Below are 10,987 nucleotides of genomic sequence, written 5' to 3' on the forward strand. Positions count from 1 at the left end.
AATCTGCGCACGCGGCCCCGCTCCTCATTGGCTGGCGCTGGCGCACGCGAGCGCAGGGGGCGGGGCTCGGGGAGCGCGCGCGCGAGGGGGGGCGGGGGCGGGGGCGGGCCGCCGGGAGCCCGGCCTGGAACTCGCGGGAGTCGGGCCGGAGCCGGGAGCACAGCGGGGAGGGGCCGGTTTTGGGGGGGGGGGGGCACCGCGGGCGAGCGCTTCCGTGACAGACCCCGGAGCGCGAGGAGGCGGGACAGCCGGGGGGCCGCGCGGGGCCTGCCGGGAGGAGAGAGGAGTTCACGCGCTCTCCCGAGAGGTGGGTTTGGCAGCGGCGACCCGAGCCCACGTTACCTTCCCGCCCCCCCCTCCCCCGGCGTTCGCGGGTGGTGTTCCCGGGGAGCGGAGCTGGGCTGGCTCGGCGGGTGGGGGCGTCCCCGCCGCTGCCTTGTCTGGGTCACCGTCCCTCACTCCTCGGGGTACCCCCCCTCCGCCATCCCCGACACTAGTCAGGAGGCGCGGAGTTTGGACCGGAGACGAACCCCACCATCCCTTGGGGGCGGCCGTTACTGTGTAAGCACCCGTAGGAGCTCTGTTCGCCCAGACGCCCCAACCCCGGGAGGAGCGAACGTCTGTGGCAGGAAAGTGAGTGTCACGGAGGAGCAGGGGTGTGTGACAGGTGAAGCAGGGTTGTCAGCGGAGGCTGCTTGGGACCCAACAGGGAAATGGAGATCACCTAGGTGTGTGGCGGGCTTTGGGAGCGTGGGAAGCCGCTGAGGGGCGCTGGAGGGAGCCCCAGACCCGGGCGGACGAGGCCGGGAGAAAAGAGCGGGCTGGGAGCTTCGCCCGGAGAAACCTGCACGGCGGCCGGCGGGGGGGAGGTGACCTTCCTTCTGGGGTCGGGTCGAGGGGGGGGGGGGAACGGGAGGGGGGGAGCTGCACCGAAAGCACTCGTAGCAGTTACAACTGCTTCAGAGGTTGCAAATTGGTAGCTGCTAACTGCTCAGTTGGAGCAGCGTTCAAAGTAGATTAACCACAGGGGATCATTAGGAAAGGTGGTTAAAAAAAAAAAAAAAAATGTCCAGGTTTGATAGGTAACATGCTCTACTGCAGAGAGCACCGTCAAAACTGTCAACAGACGTACATTTTGCTATTTTGACATGTTCCGCATCGCTTTTTTTTTTTTTTTTTGCAAATCAGATTTTTTGCAGGTGGCAAAATGTGGATTAAGACGCGTGTTTGCATGCACCGCTTTCAAAATCTAAAACATCTGCCTTTTTATAGAGTACCTTTTTCTCAAGGTACGGCTTCTGGGAAGGAACGTTAAATAGCTTTTTTAAAGTCATTCCTTACTGTGTTGCCGGCTCAGTTTTTGTTTCACTTCATTTAGAAAGAAATGTCATTTGGAGACAGTGTTTTCTTATTTACTCCTGGGTCGCTTGTTTCTCTGCTTACTTAATATCCTAACAGGAAGCAGAGTTTCTGCTACATTTTAGGTTAGTTCAGTCTTATATAGAATACCTTGTTAGAGCTTGAAGGCAGGTATTTTAGATTTTGACATTAAACGAAATCACCCTCCTTTTAGAGGTAGAGAAAAAACATTCGTCAGAAAGATTGTGAATCAGCCGAGACCGGTTTGACTCAATGGATAGAGCGTCGGCTTGGGGACTGAAGGGTCCCGGGTTCGATTCCGGTCAAGGGCATGCACATTGGTTGCGGGCATATCCCCAGTGGGGGGTGTGCAAGAGGCAACTGATCGATGACTCTCTCATCGATGTTTCTAACTCTCTCTCTCCCTTCCTCTCTGTACAAAATCAATAAAACATATTTAAAAAAAAAAAAAAGAAAGATTGTGAATTAATGCACATCACTTGTTAAAAGTGTGGATTTAAAATAGTTCAACAGTTGTTTGAATACAAATACAAACATAACCTGGGAGTTGGGGGCCTTTTAGCAAAACACCTAATAAAGAGGTTTTATTCAGAACATATAAAGATTCTCAAGGCTCACTAATGATAAGAAAAATAATTTTAACGGGGGGGACATTAGAACAGACACTTCACCAGAAAAGATATACAAATAAGCCACATGAAAAGATGCTCCACATCATTGATCATTAGAGAAATGCAAATAAAAACCGCAATGAGATACTACTACATAGCTCTTAGAATGGGAGGAAAAACACTATACAAGTGTTAATGAAATCTGCCCAGGTTCCTGCAGCCCCGTGCCTGCTGTGGAGGCGGGACCCCTGGCCCCAGCCTACCTCTTTGGGGCAACCCATCTAGGAGCCCCAGATGGGTGGGCAGGGCCTATCTCTTTGAGGTGATTGATGCGGGGCTTCTGCACTGTGAGAGGAGGGCACAGGCCAGGCTGAGGGGACCCCCCCCCCAGTACAGAATTTTGTGCACCAGGCCCCTAGTTAGTAAAGAAATGATCAGGAAATTGCACCTTGCTCATCTTTCACATGGCTGCACCTACTTCTTCATAACTTCCTGCAAAAACCAAATACTCTTAGGGTGTGCGTATGTTAGTTGGAAAAGTGTACTCTAGTTTAATATGGCTCCTAACAGGCTATACTTTTTTGTTGTTAATATTTATTGATTTCAGAGAGGAAGGGAGAAGAGAGATAGAAACATCAATGATGAGAGAGAATAAATGATTGGCTGCCTCCTGCATGCCCCAGGCATATGCTCTGACTAGGAATTGAACCATGACCTCCTGATTTATAGGTCGATGCTCAACCACTGACCCACACAGGCCAGGTGAGACTGTTCTTGTAACCATTCCCATATGTAGATTTTTGTCTCTTCTATTAATTGTTGGACCCCAGACCCTAGAATAGTGAGACACCAGATGCTCCATAAATACAATAACTCTAGAATGAATGAAAAGGGCAAATAACAAACAAGCATATAAATATTTATGCTCACAAGGGACCAGGAGCCGCAGCAGGAGGGCCTAGGTGGGGGGCATGGAGGATGGGCTGAGACCCACCCCTGTGCCTAATGCAGAAATAATTTACCAGCATACCACAAAATCCTTAAAGCAAGACTATCCTTCATTTGTGGGAAATGTGACTTCCACCAAGATATGAATATGTGTGCTTCTTCTCTTAAATTCTAATCTTTCTACCTCCCAATTTTAACACTTACACTCTGGCAGGGACAATAAGCAATCTTGCTTTTTTTTTAAATCCTCACCTGAGGATATTTTTTTATTGATTTTAGAGAGGAGGAGAGAAACATAAATGTGAGTGATCAGCTGGCTCCTGTGTCCCAACTGGGAATCAGACCCTCAACCTTTTGGTATACTGGATGATGCACCAACGAACTGAACCACCCAGCCAGGGCATCTATCTTGCCTTTTTTTTCAACCTCTCCTCTTCTAGCCTCACATGTCCAGGCATTCCCAAAGGGAACAGTGAACTTTTAGGGGAAATTTTAGGGGAACAAGTAGTCATTAAAGGCCATGTACTGGCATTCAGTATGTTGGTTCTAGGAACATAAGACTCTGGCAATATTTGAGACAGTTCTGCACAAGGCAGGATTCCCCCGAGTTTCATTCAATGTTCAACCAGATAGTAAAGTAAGTGAAAACCCTGAGTGTATATTTAAGCCTGGAACCAGTTCCTTTTTGCATATAATCACAAATGCATAAGTGTTAGGGGTAGTGGTGAGGGGAAATATTGGACTGTTTTGAAATATAGTATTTTAAAAAATCACATCACAAGGTAACACAGCTCAAGGTTTTAAGACACTAATTACAGCCCACTGCTATCTGTATTTGTAGCTATTGAGTCCATATTAATTCTATATATTTGTTGGCTGGATTACTTGTACCTGAGAGTAACTTTATTACCTTTTCTGTTTCTCCTCCAAAATATAGATAGAGTACTAACTTTGTTTTTTAAATAATGTATAAGTTATCTATGAATTTCATTATAACAGGACACAGGGAGTAGAATATCCTATATAATTGAAGACTAATATGCAAATAGACCGAAAAGTGGAACAACCAAACAACTGGTCGCTATGATGTGCTGACAACCAGGGGGCGCACATGGAACATGGTGGGCATCAGCCGTGGTGGGATGGTGGAGCAGGTGAGCAGGGGCGCCAGACCAAAGCAGGGCACCAGTCACTGCCATCAGGGCGAGCCTCTGGTGGTTACTGAAAATTCTTTGCTTCCACGCACCTCAGTCCCACTGGGTGCTCACACCCGCTGCCAGAGATGCTGCTCCCACCCACTGCCAGTTCTCAGAGCCAGCCCCGATCACTTGGCTCTGTCACCAGATGTGAGCAGCAGGCCCCTCAAGAGCAAGGGGAGGTGGAGAAGCCCTGAGGGGTAATCGAGGCTGGCAGCTGCCTCTCACACCCTTCTGCCAGTGATGGCCCCATTCATACCCACTGATGGCACCGGCCCCAATTGCTCCACAGTGGCGGTGGTGGCAGACCGGGGACAGGGGGCGGTAGGAAGGGCCAGGTGGGGGCGCAGAGGAAGGGCCAAGAGCCGCCCCTGTGCCCACCACATTCTTGCATCCCACAGTTCCTTTCAAAGTGCATGAATTCATGCACTAGGTCCCTAGTATTATTATAAAAAGGGATATTGGCTCCTGTAGGGTTGAAAATATTGATCTAAATATATTTATCCTTTCATCCAACTATCCCTCCCATCCATAATCCTGTATCTGCTATCTTCTCCCTCAAACTTCTTCAAAGCTGTCTTAACTTCACTACCTACTTTTCATTCCTCTTGCTTTCACCATGCCATGGAAATCATGGCTGTAAAAGGCACCAAACCCTGTTAAATCTGCTGGACATTGAAGAAAGAAATCCATTTTCATTTTACCTGACCTTTCTATAGCATTTGACTTCATTACTCTCTTTTATTTAAAACTTTCATTCTTTGTTTACTATAACATTAACCTCCATGATTTCTACCCCTCAAACTCCTTTCAAGCCTGCTCCTTACATGTTGGCATTCCCAATATTGCATTTTTAGTTTTCTTCTTTACACTCTTCCTAGGCAATCTGAGCCACTCTATAATTTTAGTCATATGCTATGATTCACACATCTTTACTTCTAATCCCAGTCCACCTCCTGAGCTTCATCTTTCTTTATCTGGAAACATGTCCCAAGATCAAACTCACTTCCTATCCTACAATCTGTAACTATTCCTGGACCCTATCCCAAATTAGTAGCAGCACCATCCAGCCTTTCAAGTCAAAACCTGAGAGTCCAGGTTGACCTTTTTGCTCTCTCTATTACCCTCTCTTCTCCATTCCCACAGGCGCTTATCTCTGACCTCGTTACAACAAGTCTCTCATCCTCATCTTGTCCAATCTAATATATCCTCCACATGACCACCTGAGGAATCTTTAAAACAAATTTAAATATCTGCCTTGGGGAAGCTCCAACTTCTAGTTGTTGTCTCAGAAAGAAGAGAAAGAAAAAAAAGCCCTCTCCTTTGACATTTGGGGTCACCTCAGCTGTTTATCAATTTAGGCAAACTATAGGTTACTTTTAAAGCAATTACAGCTACAGAACATTTTTCGAACACCATAAACCTTGATGATGTAAAAGTAATAGTATAGCTAATAAAAGGTAGGAAGTAGAGCCCTGGCTGATGTGGCTCAATTGGTGGGAGCTTCCTCCCATACAGCAAAAGGTGGCAGTTCCTTTCAATTCTCAGGGTGCATGCAAGAAGCAACCAATCTCTCTCCCTCAAATTTCTTTTTTAATTTAAAAATAAAAATAAAAGTTAGAAAATAGAATGGAAAAATAAAGGATCTTAGAAAATGTGGAAATGCTAATTTCCTCATTTTACATACTGGAGAGTTAAGAGATGTGTAAAATTGGTGGCTCAATAAATAGAGATAAATATATTAAGTTATAAAGATAACCTAAAAAGGCAAGAGAACTCATATTTCATAGTTGGTAAATCAAGAGGATGAGAGGAGGGGGAACAGGGAAATGGAGATATCTGCAATACTACTAATAAAAAATACTTTAAAACTAAAGAGGCACTTAAAGTGTAAAAAATTATTTAAAAAATAATAATAGATAAGTGCTATCTAAAGTTAATAAATCAAGACATTAGACCTATAAGCATCTTATTTCAGTTATAGAGGTAACTGCCAAAAGGGAAAATGATGATTTAGCAGTTGAGATGGGGAGCTGATTGTCTTTCCCTAGTTGAATTTTTTTAACCATGTACATGCATTCCTTTGAGAATAATTTTTAAAAAGGAAAACAAGGGCTATTTTAATGAAAACTTTCATGGACTATTTTTTCAGATATTTCTTTTTCTAATCACTTCACTGTACCAAAAATAAGTTTAATAACATTGTAAAGTTTACTAAAGAAAAAGGCAAAGTCATTTGCCATAAGATAACTAAATGATAATCTTAACTTAAAAAGCAATATTGTAAGCATAACTTAAAGTATACATTGGTTACAGCAACTTAGGCAGCACTACTGCTTAATGGAAACAGAGGTGTCAGATACTAGAACAGGATCATGAGAAGCCAGAAGAATTGTAATTAATCTTCCTATAATCCTGATAATGTTGAAAGAAATCAGAATAATTGAGAGACACTAGCTCCTAATTTGATTCTTGCTTTACTATTTTGCTTACATTTTTGTTATATATCTATGCACCTAATTTACACTGGTCATATTCTGTAGCAGAGATATCTTTTAGTTTCGAAAGATAAACTCATGTTTCTGAAGTTGGCTATATACACTGAATTTAGAATCTCATTCTGTTACAATTGGTTTTTCTTTCCTTAGCAACCCTATTTGCACAAGTCTTCTCAAACCTTTTTTATCCTTACCACCCTCTTACAGGATTTAGGGTCTACAGTGTGGCAAATATAAGTACCCCACTCAATTTTGCTTGGACTGACCTAGTAAATAAAATATTTTTGGAGGAGCTGAATCTTGCCAATTTGATTTATACTTCCTATTAATTCTTTAGGTCTTAGCAAAGTACCTGACACATGTTAGATGCCATAGAAATAAGTTTTCTAGGTGATATGCACATAGCCTATCAACTGTACATGGAAAATCTCCCCACGAAAGCAACAGACCAACTTAGTAAATGACAATAATTATTCTAGGTTCTTTAAGAGAGGTGGTTTGACTTTTATCTAACCAATGGTTCTTAAATTTACCCAATTTAATCATTTAGGAAGTTCTGAAACCTTTCCTTAAAGCACCTCCAAATTTTGAGGAAGAAAACAAACCCAAGAAGGAAGAACTCAAGAAGATTGGGGTTCAGGAAGGGAACTTGTAAGAAATGAAATTAAAGATAGGCACTATAATTCAAACCAGGTTGATGTACCTGTACACAAGATAGAGTTAACAACATGTTTATAGACATGTGTTCACCAAATTTCACTCCTTTGTTAAATTATAAATGTAGCACTGAGCACAGCCCATGGAATCATGAACTTCTTTAGGTTTAAATGCCAGGTCTGCCACCTTTTAACATCAGGATCATAGGTAAACTACATAACCTACCTGAGCCTGTTTCCTGAAAGATTGTGACAGTGACGATACCCCACCATAAAGAATTGTTTTGAGAGTTAAACTAATTATTTGCATGTTGTGTTTTGCCTATTGCAAAGATATAGGGAAAGGCCCTAATTGGTTTGGCTCAGTGAATAGAGCATCGGCCTGCGGACTGAAGGGCCCCAGGTTTGATTCCAGCCTTGGTTGCGGGCACATCCCCAGTAGATGTGCAAGAGGCAGCTGATCGATGGCTTCTCTCTCATCAATGTTTCTAACTATCACTCTCCCTCTCTGTAAAAAATCAATTTGTATATATATATATATATATATATATATATATATATATATATATATATATATATTTTTTTTTTTTTTAAGATATAGGGGAAGGTTTATTAAATTACTAGAGGCATGGTACACGAATTTGTGCACCAGTGGGGTCCCTTGGTCTCACCTGTGGGATCAGGCTGAAACTAGCTCTCTGACATTCCCCGAGGAGTCCTGGATTGTGAGAGGACACAGGCCAGGCCGAGGGACTCCACCAGTGTACAATCGAGGCCGGGGAGGGACATGGGAGTTTGGCCAGTCAGGGGAGGAACCACGGAAGGGCTCCAGGGCATGTCTGGCCTGTCTCACTCAGTCCCAATCGGATGGACCCCAGCAGCACGCTAACCTACCAAAGTGTCTGCCCCCTGGTGGTCAATGCCATCATAGCAACTAGTCAGCTGGTCAACTGTCTACCTGCTGGTGGTCAGTGCACATCATAGTGAGTGGTTGAGCAGCCTTAGAATATCATTAGCATATTATGCTTTGATAGGTTGAATGGCCAACCAGATGATTGGACACTTTGCATATTAGGCTTTTATTATATAGGATAGTTATTATGAATTTTTATTGCTTATCTCCATCATTGGACTGTAAGCTCTAAAAGCCACATAGAATTTGTCTCATTTAGAATTATTTCTCTAGTTCATAAAACAGAAAACAGAGCATTTGATCAGTGCTTAATAGACTGTTTTATTTTTATTTTTATATATTTTATTGATTTTTTTTTACAGAGAAAAAGAGAGAGGGATAGAGAGCTAGAAACATCGATGAGAGAGAATCATTGATCAGCTGCCTCTTGCACCCCCCCCCCCACCAGGGATATGCCCGCAACCAATGTACATGCCCTTGACCGGAATCGGACCCGGGACCTTTCAGTCCGCAGGCCAACACTCTATCCACAGAGCCAAACCGGTTTCGGCTTAATAGACTGTTTTAAATGAATGACTCAATATGTTGATTCCATAAATTAAGTCATTTTATAGGCAGACCTCATCCTATACATATTTCTTTCTATAACAGGAATAATCCCCCCACCCCCCAGATTCTTACACAATCTGTTTTTAGAAAAAGAATTATGTAGTAGGATAAATGGATCAAAGACAGTTTTAGTTCCAACCAGGAAAAGTACAAGTTTTCCCTAGCTGGGTTGATTCAGTGGACTGAAGGGTCCCAGGTTTGATTCCAGCCAAAGGCACATGCCTGAGTTGTGGGCTTGATCCCCAGTAGGGGGCATGCAGGAGGCAGCTGATCAATGATTCTCTCTCATCATCGATGTTTCAATCTCTCCCTTTTCCTCTCTGAAATCAATAAATATATTTTTTTTTTAAAGAAAAAGAGTACAAGTTTGAAAAGCCCATAAGTTTTCCTCCTCAGTATACCATATATAATTTTAAAAATCAAATATTACTTCAGCCCTTTCAGTGTGGCTCAGTGGTTGAGCTTGACCCATGAACCAAGAGGTTCCCAGTTCAATTCCCAGCCGGGACACATGCCTAAGGTGTGTGCTCGATCCCAGTAAGGGGGTGTGTGGGAGGCAGCCAATCAATGTTTCTGTCTCTGTCCCTTGCCCTTTTACTTTCTAAAAAAAAAAAAAATCAATATTTTTTTAAATTAAGTATCTATTTCAAGCTTTCCATATGCATTTTTAATGATTAGAGTCAGAATTGCCGTTACTCGAGTTTGAAAATGCAAATCAATAAAAATAAAATCCATACTGAACTGTCATAAGTATGATGTTTATCATTTTACTCACTGAAGTTTTTGAGAGTTCTAAATTATATGGTATGTAACCAGTGGCCTGCATGTAAAGATCTCAAGTCCAAGTTTGGAACAAGTATAGCCAAAGCATAAAGCAAAGCTATTTGTTTAGTTTACTTGAAACTCACACACATATCACTTGTTTAATCAGCACTATGCTATCAGCAAGTGCGACCACAATGACATGACCAAGCAGAACAAGAAGGTAAATACTGTAGAACATGATTATAGTAGAAATAGAGGACTTGAAAGGCTCCATGACTTGCCTTTGTTCACAGAACATGTTAGAGCACAGCGGTCAATTCTCCAGATTTCCAGTATTGCATGTGGTAATAAAGCTTTGCGTAAATACCTGAACATACAACCATTCAATTTTTAGTTCATTAACTGTGTACCACAGAGTTTTAATGTAATGAAACAGTTTAAATAACGTGACCTACACATGAGGATTTATCCCACTTAAACCACAGAATTCTTTTGATAATACAAATTTAAAAAATTTGAATGTTTACTATGTCAGGTACTGTCCTAATAACCTATATTAACTCATTTAATCCTCACAACCCCAAGTATAGTGGTGTGCCAGGACTCATGTCCGAGGCTACGCCCTAACTGCTGAGTGAATCTACTCTAACAAAGTGGGTATGAAGCATATACACTAAAACTTAAAGTCTGTCATGCTGATTGTTAAACTATACAAATGTATTTTAGTGCTATTTTTTATATTTTCCTCCTTTTCCTCATTATCTCTAACGAGTGTTTTTTAAAAAACAGCACGAAGCCAAGTTTTATTAGAACATGTCTTTCTCTTTAAATACTCAGTAAGCCTGGCTGGTATAGCTCAGTGGATTGAGCATCATCCCATGGACCAAGAGGTCCCAGGTTCGATTCCCAGTCAGGGCACATGCCCAGGTTGCATGCTCAATCTCAAACAGGGATGTGCAGCAGGCAGCTGACCTATGTACCTCTCTCATCAATGTTTATCTCCTCCACTGCTCTCTGAAATCAATAAAAATATTAAAAATACTCAGTAAGCATTACATGACCCAATTATGTAATATGTCTGGAGAAATTTTGCTCCTCTTTTCTAATTGGATTTGTTTCATTTGCATCGAAATCTGACTTAGGAAATTACTGTCTTTATGTGATAACCTACTTAAAATAATTTTTAAAATTTTATTATACTAAGAATTCATTTATAAAACAACTACATTTCCATGCATTATAATATTAAGGTATGTCCTGGCCAGGTAGCTTAGTTGGTTAGAGTGTTGTCAAATACACCAAAGGTTGCAGGTTTGATCCTCAGTGAGGGCACATACAAGAATCAACCAATAAATGCATCAATATGTGGAACAACAAAATTGATGTTTCTCTCTAAAATCAATCACTAAAT

The sequence above is a fragment of the Pipistrellus kuhlii genome, unplaced genomic scaffold, assembly GCF_014108245.1.
Source record: "Pipistrellus kuhlii isolate mPipKuh1 unplaced genomic scaffold, mPipKuh1.p scaffold_m20_p_14, whole genome shotgun sequence".
NCBI lineage: Eukaryota > Metazoa > Chordata > Mammalia > Chiroptera > Vespertilionidae > Pipistrellus > Pipistrellus kuhlii.